We start from the raw sequence: 18,014 nt of genomic DNA, 5'->3' as shown, positions 1-18,014 counted from the left end.
TCTGAATTTCTCAACACCAATAAAGGTTTTTGTGTATTTATGAACATGTATATTTGTAATTTCTTATACAATCCTATTGAAGATTCTTCTTTAATTCTTTTTTTAAGATTAGATAAAAACTTAACGTATCTATCTTGTAGTTCCAATGTTGGAATAAATTCAATTATAAGAAAATTATACAATATCTTGATTTCTGCGTTACAGACTCCCTCAGTTTTTTAAATAATCAATTTATCATCGAATCTTTACCCTTTTAAAAATACTGGCGCATACATATGTGCATAGAATTAATTTTTCTTTGAATCAAACGTAATTCTATATAAACAATAAATATTATATAGGCAATGGACATATTTATAAAAGGATTCCATACACCCATTGTTTGTAATACATATTAATATGTTTTTGAATATATCATAAATAATGAATGCCCTTGTATGTATGAAATCCTTCCTTAAATACACGAATGTATTTATCATACAATTTATTAATACTCAATCGAAACAGGGCGACATGTATAAAAACAGAAGATCTCTAAATAAATAAACCCAAAACAGTAGTAAACCGAATAACGAGTTAACTTATCTTGTCATGTTAACAGGTTTGGACTACCAAGAAAACCGTCTTCTTCAAACCGCAAAGAATTGATTCTCGATCCACGTGCGTGATCCACAGATCGAGGGAGGTAGTTTCCCTCTGCTCTTCGAAACACACAGAGGCGCGCACTGCGCGCGTCGGTGTAGGCGTCGCGACGCCTCGCGCCGACGTAGTTCTCGCAACCAATCTCCCTCTCTCTTTATCTCTATCTTTATCCTTCTCCACCCTTGGTTCTCTCCTCTCCATCCGTGTTTCCCCGGCGCCCGTTAAATCCAGCACGTGGCATCAAAGGGAAGATATACGGCGGGGTGGTCGCCTGTTCCCGGCCAAACGGCGACGACCCTCGCTCGTCGTCGCTCCTACTCGCGCGCGATTTCGAGAATCCGCTCGGACGGAAGACACGAGTCGATCGCCACCGCTACCTGTCAGCCTGCTTTCCGCGCCACAAGACGGACCCCCGCCGCCGGGGAGAGACAGGAATTATTCAACGACCGCGCGACGCGCCAACAACTTCTGTCGTGTTCCTCTGTCGCGTGAATTTGTCATGTCGCAGTGAAACAGTTAAAATATATCACCGATAGACACGAATTTTTCGTGTACTTTCCGGACGCTATGTTCGGGAGAATCGCAACGGGCTGCAGTGGTTGATGGTGGTAGCTTGGATCAAATTATGGGACCATGCTCGGGTGAGTTTCTGATTTTTCTTTCTTTTGGATTTCCATACGAGTTTTATTCGATTCTTTTGAAACTATTGATGTTATGAAACGATTTTTGCAAAATGGGTCTTTCGTTCCTCTTTATGTTGGAGGAGGGAATAAGTTACACACAACTGGTATGTCGTTGCCTGGCTCAGGGAAGAAAATCATTTTTTTTATAGTTTCTTTATAATTTTTTTTACAAGTCCTTTAGAATCTCTTTGAGATTTTTTAAATATTCTTTCTGAAGGATAATTCATTTGAATGGTTAATATGATACTTTTTGGCATGACATATGTTTGTAAGTTCAGGATTAATCTTAATAATATCGAAATTTTGATTTCGTAATGCTTCTGTTAATAGAATTTATAATTTTGTCGCAATAACAATGTAGATTTTATCTCTTTCTAAGACGATTGAGAAGGAAGTAAATGAGTGATTTAAATTCTGTATTCTGTCTTTGTATTACGTGATTGACTCCAAATGGGTTAAAATTATAGTCGGAATGCTTTAGATCGTTTAATATTATTCGAGTATGGAATCTATCGTATTTCAATCATTAAACTATAAAATATATTACTTTCGGATTTATCAGAGGATCTGTCAAGAAGATTCTCTTTACATTATGTACAATATGTTCAATATAGAAGATATTCTTTCTGTTATTTTTCTGGAGAGTTCTGATACGAACGTCGAATTTGATTGAGTCTAAAATCGATAATCGGATCCGGACGTACCAAGTTCCGGATGATCAAAGGGATCGACGCGTTTTTCGGACAGCTGACATCTTCTTTCTTGCGGGAACCGCAGCAACGTGGAATAGTTCTCAGTTGAGTTGCACGATTCTTTCCAAGCTTCGACTTTTTTTATTTTAGGACGCGCTACGAAATAGATCGACGTGATCCGATGAACGCGAATCTTGGCTGTGTGGCTACGACAATAGATATATAACCTTGTTTATGTGCAGAGTGTAGCGATCTTCTTGCACACCTCTTTTTCCTTTTCTTTTGAGCGCTTTTTATAAAAAGAAAAGAATTTTTTATATAAAATTTGGGAGAGGAGGTTTGCTATATAAAATTAAATATTTGGGTTCAATTAAACATTTTATTTATCGATGTATTATATTATTCCAAAGAAATGGTTGTTTTCTTTATTATTCCTTTTTAATTTATTTAGTAAATTAATCAGTGACGTGATAACATTGTTACTAATCTTTCTCTTTGAAAATAATCGGCTTTAATGGTTATTATGATACTCGTCAGAGTGTTTCTGCATTACGGTCTTTTGTAAACTCAGTTAATCTTCGTAATGCCACTAAAACTTTTTACTTTGTAATGCTTCCTGGAATTTATAATCTTGTCTCAGTGACAACATAGATTCTATTTCTCTCGCAGAGGAAATTGAAAAAGAAATTCATCTGTACATTCTATCTTGTTCCGCGATTCTCTCCTAACTTTTTACATTTTTTATTCGCCATTGTACGATGTTTTCCTAGCTTATTCGTGTATCGTTATCTTCCATACTTTCTATACTTCATACTAATTTATTACATGTCTATTTGAACAATGTTAAGCGATGACTTTAATTCTCTTTTCTTTCTGTTGTCCTTCTTCTATTATTTACGATTGATCAGACACGTTTTTTGCTTATAAATTTTCTTTTCTATTGTCATGGCCATGACACTGAAATCTTCTCTTCTTCTTTCATACATTCTTAACGTCCATTTATATTCATGCAAATTCTCTTTTTTTATCTTTTTACCTAAAAATGGAGTAAACGAGTAATTTTACCTCGTTTTAACTTTCTTTATTTCTGCTACTCATCTGTTTCCTTTCTCTATATTATCTTCCATATTGACTGTTATTCTTACGACATTAATCTTATAAAATTAAATAGTCAGAAAATGTAAATACTCTAAGGAAATAGTAACAGTAAATAATAGATTAAAATACACTAATCGCGGATCAGTAGCCAATAACGTCAATTTATAACAAAAATCACTAATATTTCAAAACTTACAAAAATTTTCCAACTAAGTTTCTATTAGATTTAAACATTAGATTCAGCTAGAATCAAACATACGATAAACACTTATTATTCACGTTATTTACTTATAATTCAATTTATATACTTATAATTCAATGAGAATTGATTATAAAATTCTTCCAAATAAAAAAAAAAGAAGTTTCTATAACTTTTCGACTCGTTGTCATCGTGTTTTACAACTTACGACACTTACAACTAATAACATCAAAATTTACAAACGATATCTTCAAATTCAATAATTCATTAATGTTACTAAATCGTTACGCGTACGAAAGAGCTTAATAATCCCTTTTACTCATTTCATTCTACTACATCGTCCATGCATTTTTTCCACTTCTTCTACCACTTATACTTCACATTCCAATAAACAATACGGCTAATCCTCTATAAAGGAACGTCCGCGCGTAAAAGCGTGCAAACAAATAAATTCACCACCTCCGCGTCAAAGCCTTCGATTTAAACGTTCTTTGATAAATCGCTTCGTTGACCGGACGGTCCGTCGATCGGTCACGACGTCCACGATTCACGTCGATTTCTCTTTGGTGAGGTGTTGAGAAAATCCTCGACGGTAGATCGATTCGTTTCGAAGAGCGTTTCCGCGGCGATGGAAATGAGTTTACGGAGGCAGGCAGACAAAATCGATGTACACCGCGTTAATAATACATACAAGCAAGGTCTACAACCTTTCGCGAACCAGCCTCGATGTAAAGACGTTCGCCTCTTCTTCCTTCCGTTCGAGCTTTTTTCTCTTTTTTTTCGCTTTCCACGATTACGTATCACAGGGGACGTTGCAGTAATCGAAACTTTACGCCCGCAGAAGTCAAGACTCGTCTGGTTTACATTTCAATTCTGCACGGTCCGGTGCATCCCTCTGGCTATTCATCTCTGACCGGATTAGAAATTTAGATTTCTCTAAAGATTTTGCAAAGAATTCACTTCTTGTTCCGGAGGAAATTAACAGTTTTGGAGGAATCTTAGGACGATGAGAACAGATGTTATGGAGGAGTATGGAATGATAAGTGGGACGAGGGACATCGCTCTGAATTTCTTGATATTTGACTTGTTTTTGATGTTTAATTTTCGATATTTAATATTTAGCTTTGGGCAAACTTTGAAGTATGCAGAGGAAATGTTATACCGAATTATATACAGATAGATGGAAAGTTGTATCTTCTGGATTTGTTGTATTTTTGATATTTCATTTTTTATTAATTTTTAGTTAAATGTAGGAAGCTATTATGCTGAGTGTTTTGTAATTTCATTCTTTTTTTTTTTTTAATTTATTGGTCGAAAGTTTCATCTTTTATCATCGGTGATTGGAATTGTGAAAATGATTTAAATCGCTTAAAATGTTTGTTGTGTTTTTAAGCAAATAATATTATTCCATATAAGGTGGATCATAAAGAGAAATATCAAGGTTTCAGAAATTCTCTATTTCATATGATCAATCGAACCAAATTTTATTTTAAAGTTCTTTCGAAAAAGTACAATAAATATCTTTAATAACCCGATAAAAAGAATGCTGTATGAAAATTAAAATTTTACTGCGAGCGCAAGTGATAAAACATAGAAAACAATCGATGGCCAGACAACACGTTAATATTAAATATTTGACGTAGTTAAGACTTCGGATCAATAACTAGTTTTAAGTTAACTCTTGTTTTAGTTCTTTTTGTACAAAGGTAGGAAATAAGTACGTAGCAGCTAGTCGCTTTGCAATTTTTACTTTAATCACATACTAATTAACTACTCGTTGCTTTAATATTAATTATGAAATAAGACGTATCAAAATCTCTGTCGTTTTACTACTAAGCCGAACACTATAATTAAAGTACTTAAATGTCGCACACTTTTTTTTTTATTTGGAAGAATTTTACAATCACTTCTCATTGAGAATTATAAGTAAATTATTATGGTGTGGTACTATAACGTGAATAATAAGTGAATGTCGCACACACATATATACGAGACGTAGTAATCCTGAAAATAATTCCACGTTAAAACGTAAGAGCATAAAATTTAAAATAAAAAGGATTCTACGACAAATAAATTCTATCATGTTCTATATCCAACATTAGTTAAAATTCGTTTAAATCTTTTTTTCAGAACAGATTTTTCAAAGTAAAAAATTTATCTGCCTGGAAACTTATACGCCACTATATCGTTATTCCGATACTAAGTAGTCTGTTCATACTATCCGATTATTAATTCGTAGTTTTCAAACCAAAGCCAGAAACTATATAAATTAAAAATCCTACAAAAAAACAAAGTCCCGGTTATAGAGTGTTAAGTAAGTGATCTTACGTAACTGTAATTACAGTGGTTTGGATCGAACTTGGAAGATCAATGGATAACTCGATGCTTGTTTCGTTTTCGAGTTTCATCTACGATTATTTAACGCGAGATTCTATTTTTAACCGACTTATAGTCACGTATGTCCGTAGATACGCCGTGTTCCACCGTTAAATGATCGGAGTACGCGTTCGTATTTCTCGCGAATGGGATGAGCCAAGGATAGAGAAGGTATGGAAGGCAGAATTCCGTGGAATGTGATTATACTTGGTTCGTTTACGAAAATTAGGCGCAGCTAAGTATTTACGTGTGAGCGACTGAATGCTTCGCTTTATGGTTCAGTTTATTGAGCATTGTCGGAAGTTGAATTTACATCGAGAAACGGATCCGAGATTTTCTTTGTTATCTATAGCGACTACAGTGACCACTATCAACGTGTTCGTGTCCGTTGCCACGGTTATTTTTATTATCAACACGAGCCATTCAAAATATTTCAATCTTTATTTTAGCATCGCTGGAATATATTCGCGACATTTCGCATACATTTCTTTTTTAATGTAAGCTAATCTCCGTGAGTTTGGTTATTTTATTAGGTGTATAAATTAATTTTGTAATATTTTTATAATGCTAAATTTATCATCGATGTGACGTCATTATGAAAACTAACAAGTTCTAAGCTTCCTGTTTAATTTTAGTTTCATTTTTATCGATACAAGGAGCTATCTGAACTATTGGATAATAATTTTAAAATTGAAAATGATTTATATAATTTAATGCCATTCGGTGTAAATATAAAGTCGAATAATTATTATTTTCACGTTTACTTTCTCTATTACGCTGCTCTTCGATATTCTAATAATTTGGGTAATTAAATAATTTAAATTTGAAAGAAACACTGTCAAAAAATATTGATTATTTTTCTTTCACAGGGCTTTGTGATTCTCTTCGAGTAAACAATTGTTGTTTCCAAGCTTCGAATTGATAGCATAGAAAATGGTAGGATACTGGGAAGCTGTAACGAACGTATTGAACGTGAAAAGTTATTAAACCTCGTGTCTACATTTTGGCTATTGAAAAATTTGGTATCGAATAAAGAGATATGGCTAGATGAAAAAAAGAAGACGAAGTTACATTCGGTAAAATCGAACGCTATTAGGGTGTCAAATTCAATTTTGCATTGGTTTTTATTTCCACCAGATCTCTATTCAAGCGTAAGGTCAAAGTCAATTAACTGTTCTAATTTGTTTTATGCTACACTGTCTCTTGGATATCAGAACAAATATTCTGTTTTATCTCATTCCAGAAGAAGCTAAAATTCCCATTTAAAGCAATCGTTCCTCCATTTCAAAATGATCCCTTATAATTGTCTTTAATTATATTTCAGGATCCATCCATCGTCAATATGGATTAAAAAATTATCTTTTACAATTCTATTGTAGTATCGTGGACAGATTGCCTAAGAAATATCGGGTGAACTGTAAACAATGTTGCGAGAAATCCTCCGACAGGCCGAAAGGGTTGGGAAACTTCAATGGGCCAAGCCCAGAATGCGTCGTCGGTTCTTCAGTCGAATAGTTACGCGGAAGAAGGCCTGCGTGATCATGATTGCGGATGGTTATGGAACATGTACGTGGTGGGCGTATGAAAAAAGACAAAAAGGAATTAATCGGTAGTCATTAACTAAGAGTCGAGTTGTGAGAGTCGTTAACTAAAAGTCGAGTTGTGGGGAGTCGAGAGTTGAGTAGCCGAGTTGTTATGAGTTGTAAGCTATTAATTGTAAGTTGTGAACTACCCATTTAGTCGTCTTAGTTATAGCACATTACTGTATTTTTAGTTCATGTTAAATAACGATATCCATCTATCAATAAACTTATCATTTAGGATAGAAATCATTGGAAACCTTAATTTCTAATATTTCTGAATAAATAATATCATTACTTATCATTTAGGATAGAAATCATTGGAAACCTTAATTTCTAATATTTCTGAATAAATAAAATCCTATACTATATAATTACGAAGCAACTAAATTATCCTTCACCTAAATCTGTACCTCGACAATTTGATCGAAATAAATACCTTTATTCTGGAACACCTTGTACACTTCCAGCTGACTATTTGATATTTATTCATAGCATTGTTATTGATATTCAACAAGAAGGTACAACGCGTAAGAGATTAAAGTAGAGAAGGTACAATCCCTTGTTTGTATGACTAATAACATTCGTGACATGGCAAATCTTATCTCGCACCAAGTCAAAAATCGAAAATTCATGTTTGTTTTGTTTCGTTTGCTCTTCACGAAGGAAATATATTGCACGAAGAAAGCGTGATGGAAGAAGATCAACGTGGTTTCTCGGTAAAAAGTAAAAATATAAAAATGTCTGATACTAGAGCGAGTAGCGTGGTTCGACAAAGAATTATAGACGTTGCATTCTTCCACTTCGCAATATAAAATTTCTTCAGAAAAGCGGTGTTACGCGATACCAGACGCGATACGCCTGTTCTGTTGTCTCCAAGACGAATATCGAACGGCGGGTACGCTCGTAAACTTCAAATAGAATAGTCGCGACCAGTAATTCACGGTCGTCGGGCGAAAAACTTTGTAACAGGAAGTGAATTTCTTATTTCGTTGTTTGCTCGGTGCAGTAGATACACCAAAATAAATATTTTAATAACTTCTAATAAATTTAAGACTAATAAAGCGCGCTTCTCTATCATCCAAATATATTCCTGAGTTTAAAGAAAATAGGTTTGAAAGAATCTTTGTTATAATATACGTGATTGCTCGTTTAAATTTTACATAGTTACATATAATTCTTTTTCTCATAACGAAACAATTAGTTGGTGGGCAATGCTCGATTTTTTCGTTAATGGAATTACACTTTCATTTTACATCTAATTGGATTTTCATTTCATAGGCTGCGGTAACTGATAAGAATCTCAATTGAATTTGTCGCTTGCCTTGTACGTCAAGTACAACGAATAATAGTACCTTATATACCTTATATCTTCATAATCATTACCATGTTTCTTACTATCTAACTATCACATAGTAGAGTAGGTACTAAAGTACATACATATGTATCTATTCGAATATTCTCTTTAATGGATAGATGTACCTGCTCTCGATACCTTCATTTTCGTTCCGTTGTTCCTCTTTTAGTATTCAATTTCACACTCACGTTTGAAAAAAAGAGTTCCATAAACTCTTAAAATTTAATTCAACGTGTGTGAAACTTTTCTCCCCATTTGCCTTTCTGTTTATCGTATAACCCTTGGCCAGCACTCCAATGATTTTTTAATTTCCTATGAATGCATAAAAGTCCATAGCTTAATTATAATAAAATACGAATATAACATATTACAAATTATAGTTAGAGTTACGATGAAGTTTTTAACTAAAAATAAAGATCACTCCTAAAAATTTGGAAATCTCCTGACTGAGCAGGTTTTGTTATAAATGAAATTATAATGTACGATTAAATAAAATCCAGAAAAGCCATTTAAAAGGTTAGACAGAATCAAGTTAAGCCAAATAACTGTGCTTAAATGATTCATTTTCTTCCGTGAAATATTCTTCCATCTCTAACTATCGTAAAGATAGAGTTCCATCCAATTACACGAACCACTTTGTATTTATCACTTTACCAATGCAAAACATCCATTCCACCAGTCATCCCTCCGGATCTCCAGAGAGATCTGAAAAATCAATTATTCACGTTGTGTAACCTTGGAAGAACCATTCCCCCGATTCAAGAGGCAACTCACCCTCTTCCTTGAGGTCAACTATTAAATAGAGGGAGGTGAGCAAAGACCCTGTTGAAACAAGTTTTTCGATTCATTAAACCCCGGCGCGGTTCGTGCACCAAACAGGCTAACAAACCAGGTACACTGCTTGTTTATCCCACGTAGAAGGGTGGAACGATCGTAAACGAGTCACAACGACGCGTATCTACGAAGCGTAAGAAAGCTTCCTGACGGAAGAACGCACGCTGGATAGAACGAAATGGAAGGGTTATTCTGTGTACACCGAGAGGCGAGTTGGCTCGGATACAGAGCAAACTACTTGGCCAGACAGTCGGGCACCTTATTCTCGATAAGAGAGGACGCGGACGTCTGCTGAGACCGATAGTCGCGCCAGATACGCTTGGAATTCTTCTTCGTTCTTGCGGCCGTTAGCAGTGCACGTTTCCTGTATGCTCTGGCTTAAGACGAACCTGGAGGTCGCTGAACGAAGTTATCGGAGATGATGAACGACATCGTCGATCGACTGATTTTAATTGGTCGTTTGAGTGTCGAACAATTACATGTCTCATCAATACATTTGCATTGCAATTTTCTTTCCAGTCAGTTTAGATATTAGATTATCGAATTTTTATCTTTTAATATTGCAGTTATGAAAGGGAATAGAAAGAAGAAAGAATTTACGTAATATTTTTTCCGTCACTAGGGTTTCTTCGACCTAGATTTTTCATAGTATGAAATAGCTTCTTAAGACAAAATTGTACTATACAAAAGAACTTCGTTATCTTCATTTGTGGGAAGAGAAAGCGTCAACACTTGAAATGGTGCCATAAATTAGATACAACGTTTAGCATCGACGATACCTGGTATTTCCGGGTATTCTTTGTACAATCATTGACATGGACGAACGTTGAAGCGAAAGTACACGAGTTCGGCATTTCCGAATTTACAGCACGTACTGTAAACGCTACTGCCCTGAACTCGTCCGTAGTATTTTCTCGCAGAAACTTGTCCAATGTTATTGTGTTGTGACGTCAATGGTGTAATAATTGCATCGCGACGTTGAAGTTTACTACCTTTACTATTAATGATAATAACAATACAACAAAACAAACAGTAGCAAACAGTAATAAATAATATAATTGAAGTCCCATAACGTAAAAACGATATAATAATTGTCCAATGAAAGGGATTTGTATTATCCGTTCTGATTGCTTGCGTGAATTTAACTGACTCTTTGAAGACAATGCCTCCAGTTTCATATTGTATATGTATTTACCAAATGTCAAGCTGGACAAATTGTAAAGTACAAATTAAACAATAAAAAAAAAAAAAAAGAAAATGTGTCACGGAGACGGGCTGTTATCCGCGCTACCTTGGCTCCAAAGACAGTTATGTCCAGATGTTTGTGCTACAAGTACGAAACTGGCATCCTTTCACTAACTTTCATTCTTTCTGCGCAAAGCGTTGGCGGTACCGAAATTGAAATCACTTTCATGTCAAACCGTTGGCCACACCAATCGTTCTTTTCTTTATGAAATCTCAAGGTCAATTTTTTAAAAATATTATAATACATAGGATGACCAAAGATTATCTCAAGTCAGAACTCTTTTACATTTATTATAAATACTAATTAATTAAGTCCTAGTGCGTTAAATTTCGTAACGTTTAATAGTACTTTCGCTGTAACTGCAGGGGAGCTATCTCCTCTCCGAGTTCGATAATTTTGAAATATGCTGTGAAACTCAACATATTCGCAGAAAACTGTCGCTGCCACTACAATGAATAATTTTGTCTACAAATGTTCATCCTTGGCAACATATGCGTCAGTAGTATGCGCGGTGCATACCTAATTCTTATTTTCTGTTTATAATTTGCATATGTAGGTTTGGGTTAGCTGTCATCTTATCCGGTCGTCGCATCGCGCCTGTTAGACGACCGGTAACGGCGACGAGCACTGATGCATACAAAATCTCTTATACGACTATAAAAATGTTATACTGAGAAAATAAAATGTAAGGCTTGATAAAGAGATAAAACTTGATATCAACATTTTCAATCTAATAATAAGTGTTTGGAGACTTTTGAGCTAGGCTGTACTTACACATTTCGTGCAGTTCACGGTTTACCAATTCACACGAATGATTCATTAACAACCCGACCAAATATCAATCAGCATCTCTCGCACGGATCAATACGTGTTCTTGATCACCTCTATTACCGTAGCTATCGTGTAACACATTTACACGTATCCTTAATCAGATCACGATGGAATTGTAATCGTAAATCAAGCTACCCTCTCTTCCTCTCTCACTTTTTTTCTTCTTCTCTATTCTCATCGATCTATCAGACACTAATGACAGGAGGGTTAAGGGTTGTTCCGGAGCATAGGTGATAGCCCGTAGAGAACTCATAAGGGTCTTATGCTCAATTTACCCGTTGGCTGTGGGTGAGCGATGTATATAATCTAACTTCGCCGGACCCACATCCAGGACTTCGCCTAAAACACGTTCGAGGGATTTATCTGGGCTTAGAGATGGACTGTGTTTATTGTCGTCTAGAATCTGTTTCTTGGATTCGTGATATCGGTCAATTTATATCGATGAAAAAGTCATGAGAAGTTTCGTTCGAAATTTTGCATAGTTCGTGGATACTTCTGAGTGAATAGTGAGGTTTTCTTCAAGATTGGCAGGTGATTTGCTGAAGTCATAAATCAATTTCAATATCTGTACAAAAAATGTTAATAAAATTGTAATCCGCTATAAAAATACGTAATTTCATTAATTTTATGTTATACCGTAAAATTGTATTATATTTAACAATATTCATTTGAACATGTATTTTGTGCATTCTTGCATCATCCTCCATGTTCTCATTCGTACATAAAAATCTGCCCTCTAATGATCATTATATTTTCGATATTTTATGTTATCTCTATATGTGATGCGTACTTTTGCATCTTTCGCTCTTCTGAAATTCTGCGATAATACTGTTGTCGTTGTATAACATTGCATCTCCATAAAAATCGAGGACAATTTCAACAACGACGAGAGCGTTCCCGGTTGTTGCTTGTTTTGCCAACTTCTCAGCGACTTATTTGTTCTCCTTGCTACCCATTAAATTTCGAGGTTTCGCCACGAAATCATCGACCCTCTTCCACATCCTTATATACTTGCGTGCTCTCAAAGTATACAATTAGACGATCATACGCGGAAACGTGTCAAGGCTGCCTTGTAAAAGGTTCGCACACGGAACAAGCCCCTCTGCTGCGTCTAATGACCAGCTACGTCGACTTTGTGTATTTCCACGAACGCTAATGCATTAGTTTGCTCGGCAAATATTTAGAAGCGATTCGAGATCACGTCGATCTCGATTGCCGTTTCCGCCTTTTTGACGCTGGTCACTCGATCGAGCTCGAGATTTATAGCCGCCAAGAGAATTGCGTGTTTGTAAAGGAAATATCGATGCAACGTTGTTAACGATCGTTGTTTACTATTGGGCTTTGTAGTGCATTAGCTTTTCATCGTCTCTTTTTGTTTTTCTATCTCTCTATTGTTTTAGCTTGTTTCATCGAGTCGAGTATACTATCGGTTAAAAGGTTTAGGTGTTATATACGATACCCCTAAGGCTATGCGCGCACTAGCGACAAAATTGTCGCTTTAGCTGTTATACGTATATGGCGTTATGAGAATAAAAAGAAATTGAACTTTTGATTGATGTGAACGAGAGCATAACGCCATATATGTATAACAGCTAAAGTGACAGTTTTGTCGGTAGTGCGCGCATGGCCAAAGGAGAAATACTGGATTGGCATGAAATATAGAGAAATAGCTCCAGTAGGAAAGAAAAGTTACTTTTCAAAATATTAGATTTATAGATCTACCTTAAGACTTAAATGGATAGCGAATCAAGTTAAGTTTCAATAGGAATTACGTGGATTTGCTTATTTATGAGTTTACTTGAATCGGTAGTTTAAAAGATAAATTTCTTCGTATCATTGTTTACCTATCGACTTGATTAATATATAATATATAATATATAAAAAATGGCACATCAATCGGCGCAACCATGATTTTCTCTGCACGTGATTTGTTTTATTACAACGATGCAAGTAAAAGAAATATTTTTTGCTAATTAATTATTATTAAATTAATATTTATTCGGTAAGATGTTTGTACCAGATAAGTTTAATACCTAGTCGAGCAATTAACGAGCTAATGTATTTTCAGGTGCAGCTCCCCTTTTCCTTTGATTTTCATGAAAGATTAGATGTTACAATACTCAGACCATTATAAAATTACAGCGTTACGTTTCCAACGTGTCGCGTTGTATATAGTTTGCTCCACTGAATTTAGTATGCGAATAAAGAAAGTGGCTGCTTCAGTAAAATACGCGAATATATAATCATTTTATTATATAAAGCATGGTTTGAAAATTCTCTTCTTAGGAACTGGACGATACTTTTAGAAAATTTGATTCTGTTAAGCAAAATATCTTCAAAGAATAAGAAACATTTGCGGAAAAGATTTTCAATTAATTAGATATAATCGAAGCGACGCAACACATCTATCAGTAGCAGCGAAGGTCTTAAACAACAAAGATCTATTGTTAAATTATTCGCTTAAAGCTTTAAACTTTGTAAAAATTCATCATGTCATTTTACAATCACTTTTATTTATTTCGTGCATCTTACTGAATCTTCGAAGCAATACTACCAATTTCTACCTTCGATCGATATATTGGACCTTTTACGAAATCCGTCATAGAAGTTGCAATTTCATGTGTTCTCCGAGTATCCTATCTAGTATTGTATCGTTTATATATATATATATATATATATATATATATATATATATACATAAGTATACTTGTATATATGTATATACATAAGCATACTTCATCTTTCTTCATATTGGAGAATGCTTTAGTTTCCAATACTCAGGTCTTTTAAAGATGCTCCAACTTATAAAGGCTCGTATTGCATTTTAAGTAAATAAGCAATGCTTATTGCAATTTATAATCATTATAATATTTATAAAAATGTTATTGATATAAATTATTTTATTATTGTATATTATTGTAAATATTATTATTATTGTAAAATATCATGTTTTAATAATATCTATTAGATCATTATTTACATATGAATTGTACTTAAACGTTCCATGTTTCTGAATATAAATTTTGAAACTTGTCATAGAAGAAAAATGTTCAGATGTTTTGTTGGCAACCAACTTCAGTAAAAGTCTGTGACGTACGAATGCTATTTAACTGACACGCCTAGTAATTACCATTCATTAAACTTGAATCCTTTTATCAATTTCGTTGATTGAAGAGGAACTATCCATATCAATCAATTCTTCCAGCACTGTACTCGATAAGTGACTCTTTCCCTCAGATTAAATTTTCAAATTACCCTTTCTAAAGACGATATTTTTAATTCCGCTCTCAATTGCAGCTCTGATATATGAAATTTTGTTGCGAACTCAAACAGCTCGCGAGCAGCTAATTTTAACTTTAACCCACGTAATTAAAAAAAAGTTACGGGATAAGGATTTATTGTTCCGCTATAAAATCTACACTGACCTATTCCCGCTATACCCGTGTTACAAGATATGAAAACTTTCAAATATTTAAAATGAATTGGAAAAAACATTTATCGCTGTCTATTATAGTTTTGGAGATATAATTTTGTAATTGTTTGTATTTAATAAATTATTATTTTAACGTTCTTTCCTATCATAAGCTAATGAACTTACTTGGTTACAAGAAACTAAGTATCTCAGATGCTTCAACGATGTACAATTTTAATACGCTCACGTCCCACGGCTTTCAAGCAAACACAACATCCTTAATAATAGTGTAGACATGAAAATCCATACCACTCGATTTATTCCGTGCTTCCCAGCAATTCGTCCAATAAAGTCTGCATTAAGAAAATCTAAGGCACGTCGTAATAATATATCGTAGTAATATATTCGAATATATAAGAAATTTCATAAAATTATGAAAACAAATGGCAATCTGTTATCTCTTTCTTAAAATTATTTTTAATTGAACTTTTGTTCCACGATATCGTCCCACCCTTTATATTTCACGTCAGTATACCCTTTCTTCATTATGCTCCAGTAAGAACAACTTCGCGATAAAACGGAGGTTCTGAATGTGCCTCAGTTTCGAAATGAAGTTCCACCACTGTCAATAACAGTGTTATGCTTCGAAAGGGAACACGCTGTAGACCGTAGCAAACGTGTCAAGGTCGCATTGAAGAATCTACGAAGACTATGAAGAGTCTGTTCGTTTGATTGCTTTAGCCAGGTGCATTGATTCCATCCGAATACGCGCCATGATCACGATCGTTGACTCGGTGCCAGGTCCACGTTTTTTTTTTTTTGTTTTTATTATTTAATTTTTATTTTACAATTTGTCCAGCTGGACATTTGGTAAATTTGTCTATATTGACCGGTTATTTCGTATAAAAACTAACACGTTCCACCAGTTATTTTATGGAGAAATGAACAAACGTTTGCGCATAGAAACACGAGTTTACTCGTGATCGATCAAAAATGTGGCGACGTCATTAAGATTTCGTATCGGTGACGCTTCACAATTCGGTAATTTTATATTTTTATGCATCTACTGATGCAATGGATATGAATATGTATGATTTCACTGTGATAGATGGGAATTTCCAATACAATGGATATATATGGCTTTCTAAAGATGTAATCCAAGGATAAAATTCTATTTTCTACAATTCGTTTACAAGCTGTATTCATATCATACGTATACCAAATATGTATACTAAATCAGAGATTTATAGCTTTATTCACATTACTATTCATAAGTAGCATTATGGTCGGTTTTTAGTAACAATATTTAAATCTGAGCAAAGGATACAAACACGAATAAACGATACGTTAATAATAATTAGAAGAACTATTACTACCTTTTCATAAAATTAACACAATGTGAATTTGAATTATTAAAAACCATTAAGATATATTAAGAAATATTAAGAAACGCTAATAACGATATATTGTATTATTTACACACATTATTTATCGTGAGCGCACAAGCATCCACAGTCCTGTCATTAGAAACACAAATCTTCCAAGTCTTACACTTTCATCTTAAATGTCATCATACATAACGCTGTCGTTAATATTTATTTCCCACTAAAAGTTAAAGGTACATATTTGTTCTACCTGGTAACAAAAATGCAGATCTTGCAAAGTCTCAATAGCATCGTATTGCTCGTTTACATCAAGCCTAAATCAAGTCAGTAAGTCACAGAGGGGAAGGAGCTACCCTGCTGACTCCTAGTGTCCTTATCTGAACGTGCCAGGTTCGATGGAACTGGGACATGCAATGGAATCGATACATCAAGTCGTTGTCCAGTTTCAATTCGGCATTCGAATCGATAGCAGTGATCAGGTCGAGAGAACCTGTTCTTAAAGTCGTTTAGAGACCACGGACCAACCGAATACGTGAACGAGAATGTCCGCGCATGGAACAGGGACAGACGCGTGCTTTCAGCATAATCAAACGTGGCGGTATAGCTTAGATTCTTCGCCGCTCTATGATGACCATCAAACATTGAGTTGCGCTGTTTCCAATATTCGGGTTTTTTTTTCTTACAATTAGATGCAGAAAAATATTTGTTAATACTCGATGATAATATACAGGGTGGTTGGTAACTGGTGGTACAAGAGGAAAGGGGGTGATTCTACGCGAAAAAAGAAGTCGAAAATATAGAATAAAAATTTTTTTTTTAATTTTTTTTTAAATCTACAGTGAGATCCGTTATAACGAGACGCGATAAAGTGCACGCGTACCGAGCGAAAATTCAAAGTCGATTTTCTCGAAAACAAAGCATCAAACGAAAAATTTTTATTCTATATTTTCGACTTCTTTTTTCGCGTAGAATCACCCCCTTTTCGCTTGTACGACCAGTTACCAACCACCCTGTATACAAAGGAATAAGATAATCTCACTTTTTTAATTGCAATCATGAAAATATGAATTTGCAGGAAAATTTGCTGTCTAATAACGATACATTTACAAAGGTAAAAATGTTCAACATCAATAACATTAATATTATTACCTGTTCAACTACAATAGCTACTTGTCGTAATCGCTTACATTGATGCGTTTAGAAAATATCCAATCACAAGAGTCAGAGTCACGATCAGGATGCAGGCTATATATGCGACGAAATGAACGCACAAATTATAAATAAACTGCCTTAGCCATAATCTTTCGATTCTTATACAGTTCTCATTATCATTGCTATCGTGATCTTCTTCCTTCTCATCCTTTCTTCCATCCTCGAGGCTGCTATCTACGGTGAAATAGACTTAAACTACTTTCTCGATAGTTTAGGCAAGTTATGTTTCCTATCTGTTTCGTGAAACGAATAGGAACAGAACTTTGTAAAACGGATCTTTTCTGTAGTCGTCAATTTTTCCCCCCAATTTCGATAATACTCTTTTCGAGTAAAAACCACCTATAATTACTCTTGAACTTTAAATCACCGATAATCGATGCTTCTTTTCTCTAAATCGTTTCTAAACCTTCTTTTTTATTGCTTTTTTATCTGTTTCAGTTATAAAAATTTACATTGTGTCATTTCAC

General features: G+C 34.5%; 1 protein-coding gene and 1 long non-coding RNA gene across 3 annotated transcripts in view; one reads left to right on the top strand and one right to left on the bottom strand.

Annotated features, from left to right (window-relative positions):
* The first annotated feature begins 936 nt into the window (after positions 1-936).
* Positions 937-18,014, top strand: part of LOC138179973 (beta-3 adrenergic receptor) — a 76,566-nt gene continuing 59,488 nt past the window's right edge. For both annotated transcript variants that reach the window (XM_069113290.1, XM_069113288.1), the window contains exon 1: positions 937-1,283. The gene's annotated coding sequence lies outside the window, so the exon portion shown is untranslated. The remainder of the gene's footprint in view (positions 1,284-18,014) is intronic.
* The window catches only part of LOC138180000 (uncharacterized), a 71,350-nt gene continuing 70,711 nt past the window's right edge, over positions 17,376-18,014 (bottom strand). The window contains exon 5 of the long non-coding RNA XR_011173179.1: positions 17,376-17,721. This is a non-coding gene — a long non-coding RNA (uncharacterized LOC138180000). The remainder of the gene's footprint in view (positions 17,722-18,014) is intronic.

The sequence above is a fragment of the Bombus flavifrons genome, chromosome 5 (assembly GCF_040668555.2).
Source record: "Bombus flavifrons isolate JBK064 chromosome 5, iyBomFlav1_principal, whole genome shotgun sequence".
Taxonomy (NCBI): domain Eukaryota; kingdom Metazoa; phylum Arthropoda; class Insecta; order Hymenoptera; family Apidae; genus Bombus; species Bombus flavifrons.
Note: the sequence above shows the minus strand (reverse complement) of the source record. Positions and strands in the feature narration are given on the sequence as shown.